Consider the following 27,575-nt stretch of genomic DNA (forward strand, 5'->3'; position numbering starts at 1 on the left):
CTAAAAAACTGTTACACAGTACAAAGATAGCCAATGACCATGAATATCAAACACATTTTGCACATTGGGTTGATTTGTTTACGTTTCAAAGAAAAAAACTACGTATATATTTATATATTTATATATTCATATTTATTTATATATTTATGTATTTATTGTACCACATTTGAGAATTATGTGATCCTAATGACAATCTAACATGCATCCATGCTCTTGGTCATATGTACAACTGCACCACAAGAAATGACAAAAATGTTTTTAAATGACTCCAAGCCTAACTAGTTTTTAGTCTAATGTAGAGATCTCTTCGGACGGTCACAAGAGAGGTCCAAAAAGGGATGCAATCTATAAACAACTGGTAAAAAACTATAACATGTTAGGCAAAAGCAACAAGAAGTATTATAACATACTCGGTAAAGGGTATTAAAAGATTTTTGTTTTTAAATTTAAAATGAACTTTTTTAGCATTAGCACTTTATTTATGCACATTTTTGCACATCTTGCACATTTTGCAAATCCAACCAGGACATAATGTATTTGCAGATAACAGCATTATCTTTAACTTATTGTAAACATCTTAGAGAAAACGGTGACTCACTTAGATACTATGAATATATATCATGGACCAACACGACAGACATTTTTATCTTGAATACTCTTTCTACATTTAAGCAAATACTAAATTGATCTCATTCATATATTAGCAATGAAAACAAAGAATTGCTGAAAAAACGGTGGTCAAGGGGGACAAAACAAACAACAGGCACTTTCAGTATGTTATTATAACCGTTATTAAAACAAGTGCAAAGTTACACTGTTTATGCTGGCCAATATATTCTATAAATGTTTTTGCATCAAAGCTTTTCGTTTAAAACAAAAAAATGTTTATAAATATGCATTTAAGCAAAGTATCATTGTTGTAAAGCATTACAGTCATGTAATTTCTCTATGTCTATAATCATGTGCAAACTTCTACCTATCACTGAGCACTATGTCACTTTAAAAAATGCAAATGATGACGATAACGTTACCATGTGATCAAGACTCTTAGGAGTTGAAACGCGTAATGGCGGCGGCATCAAGAGAATAAATAATTAAATCTTGCACCAACTTTGTGGTCCGTGTGTGGTGAGAGGAAGCTGAGGACGCTGCGGATATCGTAATATATATATAAATGGCTGCTGCACTGTTTTGGGAGTTTGAATAAACTACAGCTGATGAGACACGGTGGTCCACGCTTTTTCTTTCTGCCCTGTGAAGACTGGCTGAATGGGAAGGAGTCTATTTGGATATATATATAGTTAGCAATTGGCATTTAAAAAACCTTAGAAATTCACTGAAAAAAGCATAGGTTTCAGGGGTGTTATAGTTAGCTGGACATTTCCCTCATACAAAACCCTAGAAATTCCCCTTTATAGTTAGTTCAGCTAACTATAACTCGCGCCCCAGCAATGCATTGCTGATGACGTCACATATTGCATCACTCATGACATGGTCAGTGACATCACTGATTACATCACTGATGACATCTCAAATGACATCACTGATGACATCACTGATGAAGTCATCCATGTGATAAATTAGTGCATCTTCCCACACCCTAATATATCCTTTGATACACCGACTCAAAATTTCAGACAGCCATTTTGACAACCACAGATACTTCAATACCAATAACTACTCACCCACTCATTGACTTTTAGGTCTACATACATCTCCACTCACTCACCTGTACAGTCACTCATACTTATAGTCACTCTGTGCATTTATACACCTATATAGACACTCACACACCGCCAATCATCCATTGAGGTACTGACACATCTAGTCAGTCATGAAAATAATTAATCACAGTAAAATGTACTCACCTATACAGTTAAAAACAACACTCAAGTTCACTTACTCATAAACATACTAACAAATTCTGTGTCTTCCTGCAGAAAAACAAACAGCACATGACACAGATATCCTTGCACTATGGCGCATACAGCCACTCCCAAAATCACACACTCTCACATATAGATAGTTATATACTCTTACACACATATACACTGCGTTTCACATATGTAGTTACTGACACATGTACAACTGAGATATACATTCAATCACTAACACACACCTACATACACTCACCCAACCATACAGTCCATCACAGATGCACTCTTAAAAACATGCACCCACTGAATCACCCACTCACACATCTAGTCACAGAGTCACACACACCCTACCCACACAAACACTCAGGTACCCATACAGATACTCAGACAACCAATCAATAACCCATATAGACACTCATATAGCTATTCACAAAACCATGCAGCCACTTATACACCAACACACAGACACATACAGACATTCACACAGTTTAGTCACTAGTCTGCAGTAAGATACATTTAATGACTCACTTATAGACTCAGTTACGCACCTAGAAAATCATCCATTCACACACTTGTACACCCACTTATTTTTCCACAGGCCTTTCCTTATATATATTAAACATAATAAAACTGTTCAGAAACACATACTCAATGGATGATGTCATCAGTGATGTCATCAGTGATGTCATTTGAGAAATCATCAGTGATGTCATCAGTGATGTCATCAGTGATGTCACTGACCATGTCATGGGTGATGTAATATGTGACGTCATCAGCAGTGCATTGCGGGGGCGCGAGTTATAGTTAGCTGAACTAACTATAACAGGGCAATTTCTAGGGTTTTGTACGAGGGAAATGTCCAGCTAACTATAACACCCCTGAAACCTATGGTTTTTTCAGTGAATTTCTAAGGTTTTTCAAATGCCAATTCCTAACTATAAAGCCCCTGAAACCTTTGGTTTTTCAGTGAATTTCAAAGGTTTTTTAAATGCCAGTTCCTAACTATAATGTGCATGAAACCTATGGTTTTTTCAGTGAATTTCAAATGTTTTTTAAATGATAATTCCTATCTATAACTTATCTCTGAAGATATCATGAAAAGCATTCTTTTTTAAAAGTAGGGTGCAGATTAGTTTTGTGGAAAAGCATCTTTGTGATTGGTTAAGAAAAAGCAGTTTCAACGTGGAGTACATATCATAGGATAAAATTTGTTCAGCTCAACCACACCTGCTTCTTGCATTTGGAAGGCACTGTTCGAACTTAAAACAATCATAAACTTTTAACCTGCACGTGTCGTTAAATGTTCAAGAAAATGTTACAAAAAAATATCGTAAATATCGTAATGAACTTTTAACCTGCACATATTGTAGAATGTTCTAGAAAGTGTGTTGATAGAATACGTTGCACTTCTGACTTCTATGTGTTGTTGAATATTTAAAAAAACGGTTCATATGGAAAATTAAAAAGAAACCAATAGAGAAATTTTGAAACCTAAAAGAATCCATGAACTATTCTAATTTATTCTTTACATGTATTTATCTGTGCAGCAACAAAATTATAGACACAACAGCACTAGGAAGAGGAAGAAGCAGGGAGTGGGGGGAGGGGGGGAGATGGGCAGAGTGGCACACATGCACAATTAAGTACAACACACATATAGACTAACAATGGCCAAAATGAAATACACCAACAAGGAGCACAAGTCACACAACCTGCCAACATCACACCACTGAACGAGCATAGAAGTGAAAACCACGCTGCATTCATACAGGATGTGTACAAAGGCCAGTCGTTGGTGTTGTGGGATGTCTGTGACCGTGGTCATCATGGATGAGATGCCCAGCATGTGGCACATGGTCGAGTTCACTGTGTGTTATGTTGCCAAATGGCTGCTCCTCCCTCCCACGAGCCCCCACACTTTTGTACGGTGAGCTGCTGTATCTCGTGCACTCGTACGGCACGCCATTGTAATGCCTATTTGCGCATGTCCTGCTACATTCCAACTACAACATCACAGTGCCGTTTGGAGGTGGTGCATGCCACTTTATAACATCGACTGCTGTGGCTCTTGTAACAGGCCACACCAGAACACAGAGACACACTTACCGCACTTCCTGTACACAGACATGTCCGAGACACCCCGTTCCCCTTGCAGGATAGGCACACCCCTGCACTGACCTGTGAACGACAGACCAGCACACGCCAGTTGTGCATGCAGGAGGATGCGTACGTAGCTACACATCCAGGCTCACTGCCAACGCTGAGGTGACAGCACACTGTGATGTTGCAGGGCTCGTGCCTATCATGCTAAGACAATGACCACAGGGACACACTTACTAAGATGTGGGTTTGGGGGGCATTGGCGGTCCTGGAGTTGTTGAAATGAGTCTTCTGGCCCTCAAGGGTATCTCTGTATCATGCTCATTGACTCAATGGCACCTGTGGGTGTTCTGGTGTGGCTCTTGGCTGTGTTCCCTTTCATGGTGCAGGTAGTTGTCCTGCTTAACACCAGCAGAAAGCAGGTGTAAAATCCCTGGTGCTAACGTGTCTTATCGCCAGAATTTGTTTCGCATTGCAATTGGTGTGAAAGTTGTGATGTGATTTTTTTCGTGTGCACAACAATATACGAACTGAGCAGTGTATCTCGTCAAGATCCAGCACCTGACGCACTATTCCCAATCAATATAAATACAATGAGATTTCTTAATAGATTTTGTGTGTAGACTGTAAGTGCAGCCAATACCTCAGTGCAATACAATACAGGATTTTAGTATTTAGAATAAATCGCAAAGGTGCACCTCGTGTCTTTTTGCACGGGAACGGCTACTCTCCATTTCATTATCAGCACTTTAATGGAAGTAAAGTTGAGATAAATCTAACACACTATTCAGAAGTTGGTGCAAACTGCAGATATCACCAGTATTCCAGCGATAAGTGCCCCAAAATTTAACACCATGGTGGACTCTATCAAATAACAGTAATAAGAACAAGAAAGAGTCACACAGCAGTTAAGAGAACAGCCAAAAACATTATTAATTTTTTGTTCAAACTTTATTTTTTATAATAATAAATATATAAATGATAAACTATTTTCAAACTTTATTTTTTTATTAACATAAATATAAACAATAAACTAATACACAAAATGTAACAACAATAATACAAAACAACAAGGCAGAACACTCCTGTGGGAACCACGGATGTCGACGACAGACCTGGAAAATCAGAAAGATTGTTAAAAAAAAAACAACATGGTATTCTCAACAAAATACCACAAGAAACAAATCACAGATATATAAAATGCATACAGCTAACAAAATTTTATAAGTTTAACTTACAAAAACTGTAAATGTTGCCGCTTTAAAATATTTACCGAATCTGAGGAAAATGTTTTGCAGAAGGCACCACGCCCACAACGTTTTTCTTCAGTGGTGAAGAAATGTTTAACTTTTTCCAAGGGGCAAACAAAGACCAATGCCACCTTCTTCATTCGCAAGATTTGCCAAAGAGTTCTGTTACGAGGGGATCCTAACAAAAAATACTCATGTGGCACAGCAAGTATGATGAAACCCCTAAGGACCCTTCATCCAAACAATCTTGCACGAGAAGAGTGCAAACAGATGAGAAACACTCCTGTTCTGTATCTGTAAAAAAGAATCACAAATAAATGTATATTAATAACTTTCAAATGTATACTATTCCATTACTGTACAAACACATTTTATATAAAAACTGACTAAAAAACTATAGCCCTGAACCACAAGTGTGACGATCGTTAAAACACTACATGCATAGTGCCTACTACTTTGAAGCAGTTCATGCCCTAAAGCCTACCTCACTAAAAACTACTTCCTAACTGACTAAATGATTACAGTACTATAAGGAGACACACTGGGTGAGTGACAGGGTGTTTGCTAGAAGAGTATGAATACTAACTAGGGAATTGAAGGTGTGAAACACAACTGTGTAGGTGATTAGAGGTCTGCATCCATACTGCATAGGGATTTAAAGCAGTCCATGTGCTAAGGCCTGGCTCACTGCATGACTACTTGGGTACTGACTGAATGATTAGAGTACAGCAACGAGAGTGCCTAGGTGAATTCATAAGTGCTAGGTTTTTCGCACAGGGAATGGATTAGTACTTGGTACTGAATGGGTCACTAGAGGAGTGCAAAGGCAGTCACAAGTGCTGGACTGTATGGATACTGACTAGGAAATTGACAGTGTGAAAGACAAGTGTCTAGGTGGTTAGAAGACTGCATGCATAGTGCATAGGGGTTTGAAGCAGTCCATGTGCTAAGGCCTGGCTCAGTGTATGAATACTTAGGCACTGACTGAATGATTAGAGTACTGCAAAGATAGTATCTTGGTGATTTTATAAGTGTTTGGGTTTTAGCACAGTGAATGGATTGGTACATGGTGCTGAATGGGTCACTAGCAGACTGCAAAGGGAGTGACAGGGTATTTCCTGGAAGTGTATGGATACTGACTAGGGAATCGAAGGTGAGAAAGACAATTGTGTAGGTGGTTAGAGGGCTGCATGCATAGTGGATAAGGGTTTGAAGCAGTCCATATACTAAGGCCTGGGTCACTGGATGAGTACTTGGGTACTGACTAAATGATTAGAGTACTGCAAGGAGAGTGCCTGGGTGAATTTATTAGGGTGTGGCGCAGTGAATGGATTAGTACCTGATGCTGAATGGGTCACTAGAGGAGTGCCAATGGAGTGACAGGGTGTTTGCTGGAAGTGAACGGATACTGACTGGGGAATTGAAGGTGTGAAAGACAAGTGTGTAGTTGCTTAGAGGACTGCATGCATAGTGGATAGGGGTTTGAAGAAGTCCATGTGCTAAGACCTGGCTCAGTGCATGAATAGTTAGGCAGTGACTGAATCATTAGAGTACTGGAAAGAGAGTGTCTTGGTGAATTTATAAGTGTTTGGGTTTTGGCACAGTGAATGGATTAGTACATGCTGTTGAATGGGTCTCTAGAGGACTGCAAAGGAAGTGACAGGATGTTTCCTGGAAGTGTATGGATACTGACTAGGGAATTGAAGGTGTAAAAGACAAGTGTATAGTATGTTAGAACACTAAATGCATACTGCATAGACATTTGAAGCAGTCTATGTGGTACTTAGAAACTGACTAAATAATTAGACTACTTCTAGGACAGTGCTTAGGTAAAACTTTTAAATTTTCAGTTCTGCCACAGTGAACAGAATAGTACATGGTACTGCACATTAGTGTCAAACCCTGACTCAATGCATAAGCAAAGACTAGCTTCTAATGCTACTAAAACTTGACAACATGAGAGGTTTTAAATTAGTTATCTGTCAGCAAATACACGATGTTACCAAATGCTTCTCTCACAGTGGTTCTCAAATGCACACAGACTCACAGTGTGATTCTAGACAACAACCACTATACCTAGGAGTTTACCAAAAATCATTCACTACTGTGGAAGTGGTAAGCAAACGGCACACAATCTTCATATTTCAGGACTGCACTTTTATGTCAAAGCCTGACTCATATAATCAAAGTATAAGCAAAGACTGGCTTCTAATGCTACTAAAACTTCACAACATGACCGGTTTTAAAACAGGTATATGTCAGCAAATACACGATGTTACCAAATGCTTCTCTCACAATCCTTCCCCAAATGCACACAGACTCACAGTGTGATTTTAGACAATCAACACTATCCTAGGAGTTTACCAAAACTCATTCACTAGTCTGGAAGAGTTAATGGTACTGAACACAATCTACATATTTAAGTACAGCACATCAGTGTCAAAGCATGACTCATTTAAATTTAATCAACGCATAAACAAAGACTGGATTCTAATGCTACTAAAACTTCACAACATGACAGGTTTTAAAAAAGTTATCTGTAAGCAAATACATGATATCACCAAATGCTTCTCTCACACTGATCACAAATACACACTAACTCACACTGTGATTCTAGACATGCACCACTATCCCTAGGAGTTTACCAAAACTCATTCACTACAGTGCAACTGGTAAGGGAACTGCACACAATCTACATATTTCAGGACTGCACTTTTCTATCAAAGCCTGACTCATTTAATCAAATCATAAGCCATAACTGTCTTCTAATGCTACTAAAACTTCACAACATGACAAGTTAAAACAGTTATCTGTCAGCAAATACACGATGTTACCAAATGCTTCTCTCACAGTGGTTCCCAAATGCACACAGACTCACTGTGTGATTCTAGACAAACAACACTATCCCTTGCACTATACCAAAACACATTTCTTTATCTAGAAGTAGTACTACATTTTAGTATAGAAAGATAACATAACTCATTTCACAAATTCATAAACAATGACTGGTTTCTAATTCTACCAAAATATAAAAACAGCACAGTTATCTGTCTACAAACACATGAAAAATACAAATGCTTATCACAGAATGGTTTCTACATGCACACACATTGTAGATAAAAAAAGTACTCCTTACACTTTAGCAGGAAAAATACATTAGTCTGATTAAAATCAAAATAGTCTACATATATCCCCTCACAATTAAATAACTCATCTTTCAAGTTCTTTTGTAGATTAAGAAGTATATCAATCACTCACCATATTTTCTTTTACAGACTCTCTGCAATGTGCACCTCTCAGCAAAAGCAAAGAATGAAAAACTTTCCCTTTCATTTTCCACACATATACATGTAAACATCAAATCACAATCCTTCGCACATAAGCTCAAAAGCAAACACACATTTCTATTGGTTAAACATTCCAACCCTTTCCAACTGAAATACATTTCAACCCTTCCCCCAATCTGCCTTCTGCCTGTTACCATAGAAACAGGTCATGGAGCACTGCACTAAGCTCACAGGTCACAAGTTCAGCACACAATGTTCCTACAGAAGACAGGAAGTGTGCTTGACTTTTCAACATTGGATATCACAAAATTGAAGAGACAAGGGATTGAGCTTTCTCTGACTCCCTTACCGAAATTTAATCTCACACGACAGAGAAACACTATATAACACATATAACTTTACCAGACGCTAAATGTGGGAAAATCAAAAGATGTTACTACTGCCCTCACACACTTGATAGTGTCATGCTTCATCATTGGGCGGCAGCGGCATCATACATCCAGGTGCAGACCAACACCCTGGATGGAGCGCAATTTCTTAGTAAGAAGATGAAGAATAGTGGTGAGGGTAGAGTGTAATAAAGAAAGACAAAACGAAACACAAAAGTGTAACTCAAATAAAAAGGAAAACAAATCTTCTCCCGGAAGAAGGGACCAAGAGAGGTGCAGATATAAATGTAAAACTGTCTCGAGGTTAACCCACAGTTTTTATTTTTTTGTCAACCTCTGGCAGGATTAAAACCAAAGGTATGGGATATTCAGGGCAGGTAACGACCCTTCTATCCCCACTGCAAAAACCAACATGTTTCTGCCAGCCTTTTTGCGCCCAACAGGGTCACTCTGGCATTCGTCAGGGTGTTGGTCCCTATTTACTGGTCTGTACCCCTAATCGGGTATTCTTTACCTTTTTACTTTGTATATTTGGGTTTTGCCCCAACGTCACTCTGTCTGGAGATTTCCAAGAGGATACACAATTCTACAACAAGAAAAAACAAAAGCGGGAAAACCCTCCGTGATTTCCAGACTAGTAGTTTTTCTCATTAGCCTTTTCTCTTTTTGAATTTCCCATGCATTTATTTTTAAGTAATTTATATCCCTCATTGCAGCCCGTTCATTCAACATAACCCTAATCCCCTGTACATGTGGACATCACCCCATACGTGAACCCCTCAGCCCGTGGCGTGAGTGCAAAAAGTCTAGATTAAAGACCTACAGGTATACTCACAGTGCATATACGTTTAAAATAAAGATTTTGCCCAGCCATTAGTCTCTCTAGAACCCCAGTGAGTAAAAATCAATTGCCAGCATCTCCTCGCAAATCTATGATTCCACTGAGCCATTCTCTTTACAAATCCATTGTACTTACAAGAGTCTACGAGTTTTTATTCTGAACCCGGGACTACGGGGGATGGTGCTCTTGTCGTCACACTTTGGATGTTTGTGCACCATCGAGTATAGGGGAGAGCAAGGTAGACAAAAAACAGGGCAGCAATATTAGTGCAACAAAATTAGTGCAATAATTCTCCCAGTCGTCTGTCACCACCTCACACTCATCAACTTCTGTTTGACTACAAATATCGTAAAACAAACTTCACCCCACTAATATCATCTGTTTTTCTTAAAAATACAGCTCAGAGTCTCACCAATAATAACGCTAGGAGTAATCTGAAGGATTTTGAGTGATATCATGCTCTTGATCACTGGCTTCACTCTGGCTTCAAACACGGAGACACAAGGCTGATAATGTGACTGTCGCTCATAAAAGCACTGCATCGGTGAGCAGTGCCAAAGTCTCAGATGTAATGGCAAGATTGAGAATGCAGGAAAAATTGAAGCGTTCAGAGCTGTCGAAATGGTGGGAATCGAAGTCACTACAGCGTTATCTGGAAGTCAAGAGAATACCCAGAGGGCTTAGGATTTTGGTGGCACCCACATACGAAGACCCCAATTCTAATATGCTAAGGGAATGGGCAGATAACAACCAAGACACCTCCAGCAGGATGTTAACAATCCTTGTAAAGTACGCAGATATCGACCGTGTTAAGATACTTGAAGAAATCGATCAGATCACGCAAATGCTTGACAAAGAAGCAGACCAGAATACAATTATCAAGTTTAAGGCAGAAATGAAGGAACGCCTGACCAAATTGGAAAGTACAATTAAGGAGAGGAAGGCGCAAAACTTTCTGCGCGATAAGATCGACTACGACCGGGGACAGATCTATACTTTTGCTAAAAAGTTTGACAGCATGCAAAAACAAAGACTGTTGCTGGTGGAAGGGTACGAGACCAGCAGTCTGATTTGAGCAGCCTGCAAAGTTCTGAACTTGACACAGATTTGGGGGAGGGGCCTAGTACTGGAGTATTGATTCCATCAGTCATTGACGAGTTTGATTTTTTATGGGAGGAAAGACGATTCAACCTTCGCCCACGCCCTCCAGTAAACGCAAGGCCTCCAAGAGGAAGAGGCAGAGGAGGCGGCGACGTAAAGGGGCAAAACTGTTTAAGCAGCAACGAAAAGAAGAAGATGAAATCCAACAAGTAGAATTGAATAATGCTACTACAGTCATTAATCTAATGGACATGGACTGAACTGATAAAGAACGAAATATTCTTCAATTAGGCTTATCTTACTGTCCAAAAACAGACATTGACTACGTAAAACTAGAGTGGATATTTTTAAGTTCACTAGAACGCTGACATTTTTTGCGGTTGCTCCTAAACGTCCGGATGGACCATGGAGAGAACCAATAGAAGAGGGACCTGATAACTTAGCAGTTGAAGATATGGACTTAATGCTGGTAATGGCTGATTTGGATAATGAAATGAGTCAAGGTGCACATACATCCCAGCAAGTGCCTAGTACCCTGCAACAAATTTCAAATTAAATTCCAAATTTACGCCACTTACGAGTAGAGATTCCGTGGATGTATACAATGACTTAGTAGTCAATGATGTCAAAATCTGTGCCATACAATAAATATGAAGAAGAAATCATACACTCAGCGTGATAAAGAGTATTATACTTTAGTTTAAAAACTGACAGGAAATGATAAATGTAATATTCGTGATGCCGATAAAGGGGGTAACGTGGTGTTATGGGGTAAAGATCAATACCTCAAAGAAGCGTACAAACAGCTTAACAACAAATGTAACTATGTAAGAGTAAGTACAGAGACAATGATTGCGAGTCATGAGAAGTATAATGATTTGTTGTTAGTTTGGTATAGGCGAGGACTAATCAGTAATGATGAAATGTTATTCTTGAAAATCAACAATCCAACGATACCCCTACTATACCTAATACCAAAGGTACACAAAAATATTGAGAACCCCCCGGGTCGTCCAATTATTTCGGCTATTGCCAGTGCTTTTGAAAACACCACTAAATATGTTGACTACTTCCTTGCTCCCTTGGTTAAAAAGCTCCCGTCCTTTATTCAAGATACGGGTGATTTTTTACGTAAGATATATGATATACCATGGGAATCAGATTTTCTACTAATGACGATTGATGCTACAACCCTATACACTAGCATCAGGCATGCAGATGGCCTTAATGCTATAAAGTACTATCTAGGGGGTAGGCCTCTGCAGCTATGGCACCATACTCAGATGTTGTTAACTATGATATCTACCTGCCTCGGAAACAATTATTTTTTATTCAATGGAGAACTGTTTCATCAGGTGTGCGGGACTGCGATAGGCACCTGCTTCGCCCGCAGCTATGCGAATTTGCATATGGGCTGGTGGGAGGAGCAGGTGGTCCAATCGCAATAACCCAAGGAATGGCAAGACAATGTGATGTTTCGGTTTCATTATATCGATGACCTCTTTGTTGTATGGAAGGGCTCTCAAGAAAGTGCACGAGATTTTGTAAGTAGATTACAGGTCAATGACCTAAATTTAAAGTTGACAAGTAATGTACATTTTTGGGATGTGACCGTATATATTGAAAATGATAAACTTGAAACTAAACTATATCGCAAGGCAACAGATGGGAACACTTTGCTCCATGCTACTAGTTTCCACCCTAACAACTTAGTGAGAAGCATCCCCTATGGCGAATGCCTTAGGGCAATGAGGAATTGTAGCAACAATGAAGACCTAAATGCAGAATTGATGTGTCTAAAAGATCGCTTTGAAGCTAGAGGCTATCCTCAGGCCTGGGTGAATACAGCAATTTGGAAAGCTCGCAAAAAAACGAGAGAGGAAATTCTTTTTAGCCGTGAAAAGAAATCAGATAAGAAAGCTAATGAGAGTGAGAACCAGTGTAGATTAGTTACCAGTTACAACAACCAAGAAGAAAATTTGAGAAAGATTTTGCAGAAACACTGGCACATCATTGTTAATGATCCTATCTTCAAGTAATTTGTGGGACGCAGACCACAAATTACCTTCAGGAAAGCTAAGTCGCTAAAGCAATCATTGATTAGCAATATGCTGCCAATGACACAGGGCAAAACAATAAGTAAAAACTGGCTAAGTAGAAAAGAAGGATTCATCAAATGTTCCAAATGCAAAGCCTGTATACATGGTAACAATACCTCCACTTATGTGGGGGGTTTATCGCCACATGTTAGTAAGATCAAGGGCCAATACTCCTGCAAGACCGACTTTGCTGTGTACGTGCTGCGAGGCCCATGTGGCCTGCGGTACGTGGGCAGCACGATCCTTCCTGTGCATAAGCGAATCTTACAACACCTAAGAGCTATCAAAAATGGGGACAAAACATACCCCGTGGCAAGACACTTTGATCAGCATCATGGTAAATATACAAAGGGACTTGAGTATTTTGTAATCGATGCAGTCCAAATGAGCGAAAGGGGAGGTGATCGAGTCAAGAAACTGAGAAGATTAGAATCAAATTATATCATCAGGCTCAACACCAAGATCCCTGAGGGACTCAACATTGAGGAAGATTTCCACACACATTTATAAACATAATATCGCTGTACTCCCAATTCCAATTTTAATATATAACAAATCTTTTTTACATTTTTTAGTTGATATTTCAATAATAGCACGAGCACTTTAAACAGACCAGTTCAGTGGAGTAAAATGCATCCATGGCAAGCTTGCTCATGGGCATAGAATAGTGTTAATTTTTCCCACTTGGGATGGATGTAAAGAACCTTGGTTCTGTAGTATTGCTGCGATAACATAACCAGAATAAGTTCGTAACAGAATAGCCCACTGGGGTGGAACATGAACGAAGAGTCTGTGTTGTTCTTAACAGACCAGGGTTCAAACCCAATTAATTCATTTTTACTAAACTGTGGATTAAGTTCAATAATTTTTAGAACAGTCATTACTTGAAGCATTTTAAATGATTTTAATGCGAAGGACTGTTTTATTGTATTACTATATGTAATTTATGCATTGAATTGCTTGCACTGACATGAAGAGATTGAACTACGAGTCTGTTTTCACTTTTTATTGTTTGGTAGTTCCCCACGTGACACGTATTCACAAAATGTTTAAAATGGTGGCAAAACTTTATGCAAACTATTAGTGAGCAAGCCTGCAGGGCAGGCAAAATGCGTTTAACACAAAGACACGGCGTCAGCTTTCCTGTTGTGAGAGGAAGTGTTCGTTAATATTATCGGACTGGGCTTGGGAGGTCCATTTCGCCGACGCGCCCTCTGTTCTGGAGGTGGTGGGTATACCGAAGCAACCGGAGGAGCAATATATATATATATATATATATATATATATATATATATATATATATATATATATGAATCCACACCACTTGTGTACCAGCCGCCGCGAACTCCTGAACAGAGGGTGTATCGTTGTTACACTGGACCACCCAAGCTAGGTCTGTAATTTTATCCAAACACTCCTCTTCAAAAAAGGACTGATTATGCCATGTTGTGACAAATAACAGGTTTTATTTGCTGACAAATAAAACCTGTTATTTGTCACAACATGGCTTCATCAGTCCTTTATTGAAGAGGAGTGTTTGAATACATATATATATATATTCACTGAAAAAAACATAGGTTTCAGAAACGTTATAGTTAGTTGGACATTTTTCTCTTACAAAACCATAGAAATTCCCCCGTTATAGTTAGTTCAGCTAACTATAACTCGCGCACCCGCAATGCACTGCTGATGATGTCACATATTACATCATTAATGACATGATCAGTGACATCACTGATGACATCACTGATGACATCTCAAATGACATGAGTGATGACATATATATATATATATATATATATATATATATATATATATATTCACATACACATGTATGGGTAAAAGTAATTCTGGCTTCTTCTGAAAACACCCACATTCCCTTTGTCTCCCACCCTGTGTGACATCAGATATCGTCTGGGTCGGGCAGGTGTGTGACAACTGGCCATGAACTCAATAGCCTCAGGGCAGAGGTCTAGCACAATGAGAACTAGGAAGATTTAAAAATGACAGGTATTATTCTGTGGGACTCTGTGCTTTCCATTGTAATAGAACTTGTAGATAAACACTTGCAGATTTATAAATTTAAATGTGCTTGGCCTTTGAATTTTTCACCCAAAATAATCTTTATGACATCTGTTGAAAAAAAAAAGTGCAGGAAATGTTCCTCACCTCTGCCGGAACCTTCAACATTTTTCTGCAAAACAAAAGCAACTATGTGCATAAATCATGAATGTTTTATTTTTTTAAATATCACTATCTGCTACTTTCTGCTATGCCATTCGTTTTGGGGGTTGATGAAACAGCCATTGCGTTTCATTCAATGAACAAGCTCACGTATACATATTTATGTCCAGATATTCGGAGATTGGTATGTATGGATAGAAAGACAGACAGACAGATAGGCCTGGGTTAAAATTTCGTTGCGTTCGCGGAAATTGCGATAATTTGACATTTTCGCGTTCCGCGGAAAGCGTGAAAATGTCAAAATGTCCTGCATTCCGCAGCTTAGCGATAACTTGGTTCTTGCTCGCGCTGTAAAATAATACATTCTCGCACGCGCGCGATCGCCTTACCTGAATCCCTGCGTTCGCCGACAAGTTTTCTTGATCCGGTCGCGTTCTCCATGAGATGTTGTATTGTTTTTAGCCATTTGCGCTGTCTCGTGACAGTTCGCGCCCGCAGTGACGTCATGCGTCGCGCGATCACGTCTTTCTTCTCGCGATCATGCACCGCGAGACAACTGAAAACAAGATGGCCGCGCCCGCGAGCAACCACATGGGTAAGTTGGCGAGCCGCAACCATGCAGAAAATCTCGCGAACATGCGGGAAAAAACTTCCGCATCTTCGCGATATTTCCGCATGTTTGCGATAATTTTTAACATTTTCGCGATAATTTGCGAAAGTGGATTTCGCAAATTCCTCCCACCCCTACAGACGGACAGACAGACAGACAGACAGACAGACAGACAGACAGACAGATAGATAGATAGATAGATAGATAGATAGATAGATAGATAGATAGATAGATAGATAGATAGATAGATAGATAGATAGATAGATAGATAGATAGATAGATAGATAGATAGATAGATAGATAGATAGATAGATAGATAGATAGATAGATAGATAGATAGATAGATAGATAGATAGATAGATAGATAGATAGATAGATAGATAGATAGATAGATAGATAGATAGATAGATAGATAACATCATGGTCAGTCATGCTATATATTGTGTTTATAAACCATCTCCTGGGTGTCCTCGTCGTCACATGTATAAGCGGTTGGAAGCTGCAAAGAACTTTGCTTGGTCCATGACTGCGGGGTGGTACAGGAGTTGCGGCCCTTATCAAAGCTGAACCACGCCATGTGCTGCCAGTGTGAAACAGCCTCCATGGAAGCTTCCTTGCAGTGCGCAGATGGTACCACCTCTGCCTTGGACCCACATGTTTACCGATAAATCTCAGAGCCAATGGTGCCTGGGAACGCTCTGTATTTAACTTATTAATGGCCATAGTTCTATTATCAGCTTTTATTGTGAAGCATTGGCACGTGAAACTCCTTACCGGGTGCAGCTTTTGTAAATGTAAAATAACCAGGCCTGGGCGTAGTGGGCATAGTGGGGCTATGTGGAGCAGCGCGTACTGTGCCCAAATCTACGCACACTCGCGCGCTCCACGTAGCCCCACTACGCGCCGCCCGCCCTCCTTTTAAAATAATGTAAAGTATGATAAAAAAATTAAATATAATGACTTACCTGCAGCGCGGCGTCTCCAGGGCTCCCTCTTCCTTGTTGACAACTTCTTTTCACAAATGCGCATGTGCGGACGCCCGCGCATGTGCATTTCTTGCGAGAAATGCGCATGCGTGGGCATACGCGCATGCGCATTTGTTAAAAGAAGTTAGCGGCAACGAGGAAGAGGGAACTCCGGGACGCCGCGCTGCAGGTAAGTCATTATATTTAATATTTTTATCATACTTTACATTATTTTAAAAGGAGGGCGGGCGGGAGGCGGGTGGCGGGCGGCAGGCAGCTCTGCTTCGCCCTGGCATGTGCGTAGCACTGCCTGCTATGCCTACTTCAAAAACTGCGAAGCAGGCAGAGCTACGTACACTCCGTGGGAGAAGCGGAGTACTACGCCCGGGGTCAAAAATAACGCCCAGCTGCCTCAAGTGTGCTGTTTTCATGGACTTTCCGATGGGCCATGAAGACACATTAGAAAAAAAGTTTTTACCTGATAAAAGGTTTGTCCGCTGAAGTGTCCCTGGCCAGCGCTGTTGCAGAAAGAAGAACATTGTAAAATGCAGAACTTGGGATTCAGCGGAAAACAGGAAGCACTATTACCTCTGATGACAACCGTGAGCCCTGTGCTGACCCGCGCTGTGCGCTGTGCGCTGTGCGCGTCACTGTGGAAAGGCCGGAGGCGCCGATCACTCACGGTCCCCCTTTCTGTCTTTCTTTCTTCTGTAAATGAAGATCTGCGTCAGACATTGCCCCAGGAACTGTGGGAGTCTGTCTGCCCATTTCCCTTGGCCTAGCAGCCTGCCTGCCTCCCTGTGTATTTAAATCGGTGCTCCGTTTATAATCACACCTGGAATCATCCTGCAAGCGCCGTGCTCTGCCCACACAAGCCTGGGACGTATTACATGACAGTTAGATTTACAACCACATACACTTAGATAATCTGATAGCTACATACACTTTTATTGTTGCATATATAGCATTGTTCAGATAACATGGCTTGTAATAACCAGTTTTTGAAACCAGTTAATTAATTGGCAGTGCCCCCCGGGACCTGGCCCACCCGGGGGCTTTTTGAAAACGAAGAGCGGGAGCCCGAACTTTATTCTTTAAAAATAATTCAGGCTGGATTCGTGACCCCAATGCGATTTCTGCCGAAATTATTAAAAACAAAATGCTTTTTTTTGGCTCCGGGGCTCCTTGTGGGACACCCTGAACAGGCCTAGGGGGTCAGATTGTTTCTACCCTGCCCCATTTTCTTGTCTTTTAACCTTTTTTAAACTTTTTTAGAACCGAGTCACAAGACGGCTGCCAACACTTCCTGGTTTGGAGTGTTGGCAGCCAATCAGAGTGAAGCTCGTGATTGGGAGGGTTCGCATATCCACCACGTTCCTAGATATCAAAACTTTTTCTTTTCTAATTTCTCAAGAACTACTGAACGGATTTACACCATTTAACAAAAAGGGATCTTTCTGAACCAAGACCTAACTTTTTGACAAATTTGGTGTAATTCCGTTCAGCAGTTCGGGTTGTAGCTTTGTCAAAGGTTTCCAATGGAAAATAACATGGGGAAACGCGTTTTGGGACCCCCCTTTCTCTCTGCCCCTGCTTGACGAACTACCCCCAATCTTTCCAGCAGGAGCTGACTGGAGCAGGCCACTAGTTTTGACAATTTCACGAAGATTAGTCAAACGACGCCAAAGTTATTGGGAAAACAAAAAACACTTTTCCTAAAGAAACTAGGTCATAACTATAACTACCCACTGGCGACTGCCAGTAGGTTATATATATATATATATATATATATATATATATATATATATATATATATATATATATTCACTGAAAAAACCATGGGTTTCACACACGTTATAGTTAGGAATTAGCATTTAAAAAACCTTAGAAATTCAATGAAAAAACCAAAGGTTTCACACATGTTATAGTTAGCTGGACATTTCACTCGTAAAAAACCAATGAAATTCCCCCGTTATAGTTAGTTCAGCTAACTATAACTCGCGCGCCCGCAATGCACTGCTGATGACGTCACATATTACATCACTCATGACATGGTCAGTGACATCACTCATGACATCACTGATGACATCTCAAATGACATCACTGATGACATCACTGATGACATCATCCAGTGAATGTGTGTTTTTCTGACAATTAAGTATGTTTTATATATGTATATCTCAAGGTCGATGGAAGAATAAATGGGTATATAAGTGTCTAAATGGATGATTTGTTTTTGAAAAATTGATTGTGTAACTGACTGATTAAGTGTATCATAGTGAATACATGGCTTAGTGAGTAATGTTTTAATATGTAAATATCTGTATCAGTCTCTCACTTTGTGTATAAGTGGCTGCATGGGTTGGTGAGTAGCTACATGGGTGTCTATATAGGTTATTAGTTGGTTTTATGAGTATCAGTCTGAGTGTCTGCATGGTTCGGTGGGGGTATTACGTAGTGCATAGGTGCATGAATGAGTGACTCACTCTTTGTATGTGTTGAAGACAGCATGTGTGCAGGACTCTATGGGTGGATGAGTGAGTGTATGGGTGTGTTAGTGAGTGAATGACTGTCTCAATAGTGTCTTTATGAGTAACTACATATGTTTTAAACTAGTATATGTGACTATTGGTGTATATAAGCGAGTATATGTGAGAGTGAGAGATTGAAAGAGTTCCTGTATGAATAAGTATGTGTTTCTATAAGTGATTGTTTAAAAGACTAAGTATGTGTAAGTTTCCGTAGAAGTAAGTGTGGTGGTGTGTGTATAACTGTATATGCAAGTAAATGTATGTTTGATTCTTTATTAGCATGAGTGACTATGTGTGTGAGTAACTCTATGGATGAGTGGCATTGTGTAACAGGATGTATAGGTGTATGAGTACATATGATGAGTGAGTACATGTATGAGTGACTGTATAGGACTGTTGGTGAATGAGTGGATGTGTATGTGGATCTTAGAATTACTGAAGAGGTTGTTGTAACTGGTATTGGTATGTCCATTGTTTTGAAAATTTTAGTCTCTATTTTTGAATGTGTGTATCAAAGGTTATATTAGGGTGAGAGGAGGTCTGCCACTCTATCACAAGGATGATGTCATCAGTGATGTCATCAGTGATGTCATTTGAGATGTCATCAGTGATGTCATGAGTGATGTCACTGACCATGGCATGAGTGATGTAATATGTGACGTCATCAGCAGTGCATTGCGGGCGCGCGAGTTATAGTTAGCTGAACTAACTATAACGGGGGAATTTCATTGGTTTTTTATGAGTGAAATGTCCAGCTAACTATAACATGTGTGAAACCTTTGGTTTTTTCATTGAATTTCTAAGGTTTTTTTAAATGCTAATTCCTAACTATAACGTGTGTGAAACCCATGTTTTTTTCAGTGAATTTGCAAGGTTTATTAAATGCTAATTCTTATATTTACCTTTTTTTTTTTTGCAATGTTTTTTACATATTTTTATTTTTAATTTATATCCTCTTTAAAGACTATAGTTACATTTTAAAAATTCTACAATATATTTTTTATTTTTGCCTTTTTTTTAAACTAAACAGGTAAGCTTTAGTAGTATAACATAGTGAATCTTTTTTTCCCTTTTCTTTTTTTTTTTTAGTATTTTTTTAACGTGCGCTTACCGTATGCACACGTCTTGCTTTTAGTACGTTAGATTTCTACGCTGTTTGCTTTCAGTTACGCAATTTGCGTAGACGTGCGTCACGCGCATGCGGCGCGTAACGCGTACGCTGCACGCGCATGTTACGCGGAAGTGAAGGGGCGTGCCTGTTTTGCGCATGTGCGCTTGCGCGTGTCTTTTTTACGCGCATGCGTACTTTTACCGTAAGCGCTCCGTAAGCGCACCGTAAGCGTAACGTACGCGCACGTTGGGTCATGTGATCAAGAAACAACACTTTTGATTGGTTTTTACTACTTTCAGTTCTAGAACTCTCCTACACCACACCCATTCCCCTCATTTCTGCTTGTGATCCCTTAGGAGAAGGAGCTGAGTTGTCTTTGTGATACGATGGCAGAACAGCAGACCTCTTCTGAGAGTGAGGCTAGCAGCACTACCTTGAGGCAGAGAAGGAGGAAACAAAAGAGCTCTTTCATATGGGAGTATTTTTCTTTTCCAGAAGGGCAAGAAAAAGGTAAATGCACCTATAGTGACTTGTAAGCTTTGTGACCGTGTACTTTCAAGAAAGAATCCTAACAAGAAGTATTCCTTCGGGAATCACACTATGTTGAGACACCTTCATGATGTACACGGTAGGACATATGCTCGACATACTGGAGGAAACCCTTCAGTAAGTCAACCAAGCACATCCACAGCAGCTCAGCCTGGTCCATCATCTGCAGGGCCGAGTCCATCTTCGGCAGGTCAGCTGAGCCCTTCATCTGTGGGGGGAGCATCTCCTTTTTCTGGTCCTCTGGAAACTAACCATCGGTTTGCGAGGGTTACAATGCGGTGCGCCACTTGTTGTGGTCTAATTTGTCATAGGGAGACCAGTGTTGCCCTAGTTAACAATAAAATAGACCAGCACATTTGTCCTACCGACTAATATTCCCATTCTTTCTTTCCTCTGTCCCTGTACGAACACAACGGCTCTTTTAAGAGCCAACCTTACCTTTCAACTTTTTTTTATATATTTTTTTAAACTTTTTTTTGATTTTTTTTTTTACCGTACGCGTAAAAACACTTTTTAAAAATCACTAAAAATCAATTATCACATTACAAGGTCCTTGAGCGATTACAATGAAAAACTGAAAATGTGATTGTGGAGAAGTGGAAAAAAGGGACCATGAAATTTCTGACTTACCATACCCACTCAAAAAATTATTTATTAATTAAAATTTAATTTAAATTGCTATAAAAATGGTTCAAGTTTTCGAAAATTTTCTTTCTCAATCTGAAAAAAAAGAAAAAAGTATTAATATTTAATAAAACATTTTATAATACAGTACACATATTTACATATTTTCCAAAAACAATTTTTTGCCTTTTTTTTGCTGTTTTCAGAATATATTGCATTTCACTATAAATCGTGAAAGCAATTGCATTCATCACTTAACAGCGGGCAAAAAAAAATGACAATCTCAAAGATTGTTTAAAAAAAGCCCAGAATCTCTTCTCAGTTAAACATAACATTATCGAAATGCAAAATATTATTCATTAAAAATATCATCTAATAACAAAAACTATTTTTAAAAAATACCGTCTGACAATTTTCTTACAGAAGCATAATCTCAAAAATATTATATCTCAAATAAATCCACAATACATCTAGTTTCCTTTCTTTTAGGCCAAATGTTAATTTTTGAAATTATTTTTTGATTAAATTTCCAACGATAATCCAATAAAATTTCAAAATTTAAATTGTACAGATGTTACCAATTCTCTCTAAAATTTTGGTTTCCGAAAGATTAATTAGGATTTAATTAAGTCCACAATACAATTGGATACCTTTCCTTTAGGCCAAATGGTAATTTTAAAAATCTTTTTTGATTAAATTTCCAACGGTAATCCAATAAAATACAAAAATTTAAATTGTACAGATGTTACCGATTCTCTCTAAAATGTTGTTTTCTGAAACATTAATTAAGAATTATATAAGTCCACAATACAATTGGTTACCTTTCCTTTAGGCCAAATGATAATTTTAAAAATCTTTAAATTTGAAAATTCCAATGGTAATCCAAAAAAATGGTAAAATTGTTTTGTACAGATCTTGCCAAGTCTCTCTAAAATTTAGGTTTCAGAAAGATTAGATAGGAATTTGCTAAATCAAAAGGCAAACGTTGCTTGAAAATCAATTTTGAATCATTACACAGTGTCCAGCCTTTTTCACATTTAAGATAAACTGTGTAATGTCCAGAAGTAACAGTAGGTCCTTCATGGAAAATTATTGCAACTGTTACAAAAGTTTTTCCAGAAATTGATAATTGCTGTCCTGTAAACTTCTTTATTAAAGTATCCAATTTTGAACCATCAGCTCTACATCGTTGCATCATTAAAATTACATACTGTCCGTATTCCTTTAAAATTAACGTTGAAAACATGTCAGATTTACACTCACCGCATTGCATGCTATGATTAGCATCTTTAACTAATTTAGCAAAAGTGACTGTTTTACTCTCTGGCAATGTTAAATAAATAAACCTTTCAGAATCAACATTAGAGCCACATGTATTGAAACAGTTTTCACAACTATGTTCCCATTTATAAGACAGACCAAACAAATTTTCAATGTGTACACCTTCTTCTTCCAGTACCTGAAGAAAATACAACAAGAATTCCTGTGCGTCTTGCTGTACATTTTGAGAAAACTGTGTACATCCTGAACATACATCTAAAAGTTTTCTAATTTCAGTAGCACTTTCTATTTGAGTTTTATCATTACTCAGCTTTTGAAAAAGGAGACTCAACTCAGAACAGAATCTTTTTCTCTGATTTACTATTATCTGCTCTTGCAAACTTTCCAGATAAAATGCAACATTCAGCACTACATTAGCGTAGCAGTTGACACCAGAGCTATTTTCAAAATGACATCCTACAACCTCTTCTTCATTTTCCTTTTTCTTTTTGCTTGCAATTACATCACTCCTCTTTTTTTTCCTCCTCTCTACATCCTCATTACAGATATTCTCATTTCTCCTTTTACGAGAAACTACACGTTTCTCTAACACAGGATACTGACCTAAATGAGGAGCATAGGTTCTTCTTAATCTATTGTACTCCTTTACACAATTTGCATCAGCACTAACTTTTGAATCATCAAAGTCTATCATGAATATACCAGATAATGTTTTCACTCGTGACAAAGCTACATAAGCCATACCTTCTTTGAACACAGTTGAACCAATGTTTACAAATGCACAATCTACAGTCAATCCTTGAGACTTGTGAATAGTTACAGCATATGCTAGAGAAAACGGAAACTGTTTCCTTTGTACATATAAGTCTTTCACAAGCATAAAACGAACTGTACAACAACAAATGTCTATAACTTCTTCTATCTGATCAAATTTTATTTTTAAACATTCAATTCCATCTTTTTTCTGATAATTAATAAAACCCACAACTCTTCCCATAGCTCCATTCACTAAACCTTTTTCAACATCCAAATTTCTCCTTAAAAATACTCTACAGTTCATGCAAACATATAGATTTTTTTCTAATCCAGCAGTTTTGGAAATGTTCTTCTCTAGTGAATCCAATTTATTTTTCAGTTTGCCTGTTAATGTGATAGTAATTCTTCCATCCTGAATTTTGTCCACTGCTTCCAATTTCCTGATATCTTCCTTTTCCAATTTCAAAAGCTCCTCATTGAATATTGAGCATTCACGTAGAGTTGGCATTAAGCAGATGACACTTTTCTTTTCTGCAATGTTCTTGTATATCTTCTCTGCAACTATTTCTTCATTTGGAAATATATTATGTAGCAACCGACTCTGTAATGCTTTTGTGCCAGCTTCAGTGAGTAGTCCAATTCTGATATCTTTCAGAATACTTCCATATTCTTCATCGTTTGCTTGTCTCATATTAGTAGTACGTTCCTTGTACTCAAAGAAGGACCAAATATTTGCATTACCGATGCTTCCCAATGACTTCTTTGTATCTTCATGTGTCACAGTATTAAACACTGGTTGTCCTTTAACTGGAGTAAGCTGTAGAAGATCCCCAAAAACTATGACATGTTTTCCACCAAATAACACGTCATAGTCTGTCCTTAGAGTTTGCTGCATTCTTAAATGCACAAAGGCAAGCATTAAGTTTGATACCATGCTCACCTCATCAATAATGAGAACTTGCATCTTCTTCAATACTCTTGAAACTTCCAAGCATGCTTCTCCAGTTAGCTTGTGGTATTGTATTTTGTTCTCATGTTCCACTGGTAACATTAGCAAACGATGTAAGGTGATTCCTTTTATGTTATATGCTGCTAACCCAGTTGGAGCAGTAACCACACAAGACAAAGTGGAATCCGTTTTTTGCTGTAGGTAGCTTCTGATGACTTTTATTAGGAAACTTTTTCCAGTTCCAGCTTGTCCGCTTACATACATCCTGATTGGATGAAATGATGTGCATGAGCACTCTTTTTTTTCATGTAGTAATCCGTGATCAATTTTGTTTCTGATTTCTTCATAAATTTGTTGCTGCTCTTCATTCAGTTGTCTTTCCAAATTTGGTAAGTCTATAAATTCTTCTTGAGCTTGATTCATAGCCGTTTCCACTTCATTCATGGCTATTGCAGCTTCATTTTCAATGATTGGTTGTCCTAGGGGATCTTGACTGAGTGTTCCTGAACTTTGGCTGTCTTGAGAACTGTCTCTAGCTACTTCAGCTGCAATTGTAGTTTCCTGTTCAATTTCTTCATTTAACATTTGCACATAAGTTGTGAATGTACTGCATTGTATGCTGTCTTTGCAAGCATTAAATGAATCTTCATAGCTTTGAAATTCTCCCAGTAGTTCATCCTCTGTACGCCATGGTTTAAATAGCTGTAAAAGAGCCAAGTAGTAAAATTCCTTTTTGTCAGTAGTGTCGCAACTCAGCTTCCTGTGATTTATCAAACTTCCTTTTGTTTGCTTCACCAAACATCCTTCCTCACCAATGACTTTATATTTTCCATTGTTGATGTCTTCTGCAGCTTTCCGTGAATAAATGTAGTTCTGCAGCACTTCATAGAGACACATGTTCTCCAGATGATGACTTCTCTTGGGATAATATGTGTCCAACATGTTTGATTTCAAAATATCTGTACTTTCTGGGTCATTCTCGGCCAAATATTCAATTTCTCCAACAGATTTCAGTACCCGATTTCTCATTGCTGCAAGGCCTAAACTTGCCCAAATTATTCTTCTTGATTTCGAGTAGAGACTTGCAGAAGATAACCTATCTGAACATTCGTAGGATCCAATTTCTCGATGCGATAACATCTTTAAACTGAAACTGTACAGCTTCTTACTGACAGTCTTCTCGTGAGAAATCTCTTCCCACATTTCTTTCACTTCAGTTTTTTCAGATTTAGTAATGTAAGACGTTACATATCGAGCAACAGCAATGGAATTGTCAGCTACATACTGTATATCCATGTTAGCATTCCACATGGATAAAATGACTGGGTTGTAGTCATTTATATTTTTTGATTCTTCTTTTCTTTTAAGGTTGTAGGTATTCTTAGGTGATTTTCTTGTGATAGTATGTCTCACAGATGACATAAAACTGTTTACTCTTCCATTTGAAAGAACAGGTCTAGGAAATCCAAATTGACATTTAGTGTAGTATTTATCTTTGCTCTTGTATTTCCGTCGACAGTATTTTCCACACCGATGACTTTGGAAACGTAAAACTTGCTCCTTTAGCTTTTTCTCTTCTGTGCTTTTTGGTATAGCACATGTTGCATATTCTTCAATGAAAGATAACACTGCTTCATCAGTATCTGTTCCAAACTTTGGGGCATCCTTGATCCACAACAGCATATGAATATGAGGAGCACCTCTTGCCTGGTACTCTTTTCTCCAAAAGAAATCCTCTACTTCTCCAAGAGGTGGATTTTTTTTATTGCAGATGAAGGACATCATAGCCTCAAATCTATGATTGAAATATCTGCAAACATTAACCGGATCCAATGAGCACAATTCTCCAGCTGTCTTGTATTCAATGTTTTTAATGTTTGAATTTACCTCTCGTAGAAAATCCAGTAAATCATCCCAAGCGTACTCAGCACAGCTTAGGGTAAGGAACCATGTTGGTGTTCCTAAATTTCGTAACATGCATTTTAATTCACCATGGCGTCGGTACCAATATTCATTTGTCCCACGCTGACAAGCCATCAGATTGATGAGTTGTGTTTCCAAATGATCATCTCGGTGCTGCACTTTCTCCATAAAATCCTTAGCAGACACATTTTGTAAATGTACTCCACTTTTTAAAATGTGATTTACTGCATATGATAATGCAGACAAGTCGCTTTCAAATAAAAGATGGAATAAATAGGGAATACTTTGTCGAAATCTTGGATCTTCTGCATATAGTCTTGTAGTCCGATACTCAGAAGCTGGAATCTGTTCTGGACGTTCATCGTATCGTCCTCCTTTTCCTGTAGGAAACAGCTGGGGAAAACATCGAGCTTCCAAGCTCTCCTCCCATACACTCACGGGAGTTCCTTTTGCTTTCCTCATCTGAAACAGATCAATATTGTCTCCCATAACTTCTTTTGAATGAAGAGGATGTATGCTAAAATGTTCATAAATTTCTTCTTCCTTTGACTTGTCCACTTTTTCAATTTGTCCAGTTGGTGTTTCTGTGTCTTCTTGTAAATCTTCTTCTTCTTCTTCTATATAAATTGATTCATACCATTTGTTATTCCTTTTCAAATACAAATTTGCTCTTTGTACTTTCCGTACATCTACCAGCTCCTGCCAAATCTTCTTATTCTTTGTAGGTACACCATTAACCAGAATAACTAATGGTTCAGTTTCCAAAGTATCTGCATCAATAGTTTCCACATTTTTTTTCAAATCCAAGGGCAAATACACCACTCTACCTTTTAAACCTCTCAGTAAATCTGAAGGAGGTAATTTACCAGTTTTGGGCTCCATACGTACTATGGTCTGGAACGGATGAACACTCCAGCAAGGGCAACCAGCCTTAGTGATGCTGAATGTATTTGCATTACTAACTGCAACCTCAAACCCCACTCAGTTGTGAATACTGTGCATGATTCCACAGGATAAGCAGCTGGCTGTGTGCTAAGAGTCTGCTTCTGCATACAAAAAATAGTTCCCCCTTTTCTACTAATGCAACTGTAAAATTACCAGAGCAATACGCAATAAATCTCTGTCTTTAATTCCTCTTTGCACACAGA

The sequence above is a fragment of the Triturus cristatus genome, chromosome 6 (assembly GCF_964204655.1).
Source record: "Triturus cristatus chromosome 6, aTriCri1.1, whole genome shotgun sequence".
Lineage (NCBI taxonomy): Eukaryota > Metazoa > Chordata > Amphibia > Caudata > Salamandridae > Triturus > Triturus cristatus.